Here is a 3,465-nt window from a genome sequence, read left to right on the forward strand (position 1 = left end):
CGTCTTTGCTTTTTAAGAGTACCTGTCCGTACAGAAGGAAAATCCTGGAATCAGCCATCATAAATCAATCAAACACAATGAACCTATGTGGGGGCCAATGGAAAGCTGACACAGTGGACAATACTCTTCTCAACCCTATCATTAAGAAGATAATCCACGGAGACCGGCCACCAGACATGCATCAGAGGTCAAGACTTCCTCCAAGCGGCTCAACAATAAGAACACGCACCTGGATGTAATTAAATTTGGCTAATCCTTCCAGCAATTATAACAACTATAGAACAATTGAACACACCCTTTTACTTTCATATATAAACCGTCACTCTCCACTGTAAGCCTCACTTGTACTTTACATCCTGAAGAGGGTCGATGTTTATTGACCGAAATATAGTGTGATTTATTCATATTTCCTGTGTTTCTTTTATGGGCCTTTTTGAAAAAACATATATAAATATATATATATACAGTATATATATACGTATAAATATATATATATATATATATATATATATATATATATATATATATGTATATGTATATATATATGTATGTATATATATATATATATATATATATATAAATGTATATATATATTTATATATATACATATATATATATATATATATATATATATATATATATATATATTTATTTATATATATATATATATATATATATAAATGTATATCTATATACATGTATAAATATATATATATATATATATATATATATATATATATATATATATAAATATATATATATATATATATATATATGTATATGTATATATATATATATATATATATATATATATATATATGCATATATATATATATATATATATATATATATATATACATATATGTATATATATGTATGTGTATATATATACATATATATATATATATATATATATATATATATATATATATATATATATATATATATATATATATATATATATTATCCTACCCACTTTTTTTCCTCCGTCTCAATTTACTTCGTTTTTATTAACAGCCATATTTATATGTTGAACGTTTCTATCTTCATTTTGATTTAAACAAATAATGATCATATGTATAATTCCACATTAATCAAATCTCCCTTCAATACACGCAGTAGTGTAATTTAATCTACCTAATCTCTTCTTGTGATTTTCTCTTTCTTAAATATATCTGGTCAATTTTATTTGGAGAAACATTGTATATCCAATAGTCAATTACCCTATAAAGCAAACATCTAATCGCCTCTCTTCATTACCATGTAATCTAAATACTCAATACTTATTAACAACTTTTCATTCTCTTCCTCCTAATTCTATAATCTAACATTTATATGTCATTGAGACTCCCTAAAGTATTATATTTCAATTCCTTTCCTTTTCCTTTCTTGATATTATATCCAAAATATCACAAGTTTAATTCCAATAAAACTCATAATCAGGTCATCCCGGTGTAAAGGTTTCAAGCTAAGGGGATTTTTCCTCCAAGGTTTCAAGTTAACCCCAGTTTCAAGCTACCCTCCGCTAACTTGAAACTGGTTTCAGATTACCGGGAGGTAGTTAGAAACTGGTCTCAAAAGAAACGAGACACAAAATTGCCACTTTTCCGGTATAGTTTCTCAGGTCAGTGATGGACATTCATTTATCGGCTTTCGTCAGAAAGTATCCCTTGCGGGTAGCATGATTGAAGAATATGCCCAATAACATTATACTTTGTAATCCATATATACAAAAAACTGACGACACTTTCTGAATACAGGTCACAAAGCTACTATACATTAATAATACTAGCTAAGGCATTCAAGGGGGAAAGTTATTTCCAATTACAAATATTAAAAAGACCTAATCCCCGTTCTAATCAATTGTCCAATATAAGGTGAGTGCATTGAATATATTTATGTGTCATTGAGAATGAAGGGAGAAGGGAATTGAGAGGATTAAGGGGACATGATTAAAAAAAAGTTGCAAAATGGAAATTGAATTCTGCGCGTTCCACGCATTGCGAGATTCATGAACAAATCACGGCTAGTTAAGCAAGGACCATTTAAGGACAACCGAATTAAATTGTACTTTTTTATAATAAAAGTCTATTATTATTATTATTATTATTATTATTATTATTATTATTATTATTATTATTATTATTATTACTGGCCAAGCTACAACCCTAGTTGAAAAAGCAAGATGCTATAAGCCCAAGGGCTCCAACAGGGAAAAGTAGCCCAGTGAGGAAAGGAAATAAGGAAATAAATAAATGATGAGAATAAATTAACAATATATGGAGTAAACGGGGTTTACTCCATGGTTGTATTTTCCAGGATTTATCGCGTGTTCATATAATCAGATTGAAATGCAAATAACTATGAATTTTACTTTTTTTATTTTACCTATTCTGATTAGGTAAACACTTCAGGAATGGTTGATTCTTGTTTACTCAGAATTTCTAACAAAGCATTCTAGAGGAGAAGACTAACCATAAATAGTAGAAGCCTACAGAGAAAAAACTAATAATGTATCGGACTTTCAAAGTAACAAAATTCTATAAACTAACAATTCCAAGCCAAAAAATATCTATATATTTCAAGTAATTTTTTATAATATAGGATCAATAATTTATACCTAAAAAAATAATTTATACCTAAAAAAAAAAAAAAAAAAAAAAAAAAAAAAAAAAAAAATTACCACGACTTTTTTTGGCAAATGAACTATTTACAAGCCATAGAAGTATGGATGATTCTTACTTTCTTTCCACTTAGTAATTACAAATTTTCTAGCATATAAAACTAATTCCTTATGATATAGTCACTTTTTACATCCAAAACATCTAAGAGACTACTAAACCCATATTCCACCAAAAGCTGCCTTGTACAAGGAACAATCACAAACTGTCAAGACTTTCTTGGTAAATAGATACAGTATATTGAACCCAGACTTTCTTTGAAAGTATTTCTAATATTAAACATCCTTGACAAATACAAGTTCACAATTGTTGAGACCTTGTAGTCGCATAGGGACACCTAGTAGGCAAAAGAAAAAAAACTTTCAATGCATATTTTGTCAAGTAAACCAAAATCATAACTTTTTTTTTTTCAAAATAATCTAGAACGATAACGCCCTCGACTGAAAATTCTAAACGTTTCAAATGCAGCGATTTCTTTTCTTAAACGTTTTCCAAAACCGGAAAGAGTTAAGTCAGTTCCGATATCGTAGTTCAATATAGTCCTAAAATCCAGAGATATATTAACCAAAACTAAAACGAATGTCTGTATAGAATGCCTGTGATGGCCGCAGTAATAATGAAAAATGGCAGAAGAATCAGGAAACTGACTATATCATTGATTAACGACGACACAAAAACTCGTTTTATGTCATTGTCAATATATCAGATGGAGAGAGTTATTAAGACCTTCCTTAACTAGGTGGAATATCCCTCTCATACAAAAAATTGCTGGTTTTTCTATGCG

The sequence above is a fragment of the Palaemon carinicauda genome, chromosome 10 (genome assembly GCF_036898095.1).
Source record: "Palaemon carinicauda isolate YSFRI2023 chromosome 10, ASM3689809v2, whole genome shotgun sequence".
Lineage (NCBI taxonomy): Eukaryota > Metazoa > Arthropoda > Malacostraca > Decapoda > Palaemonidae > Palaemon > Palaemon carinicauda.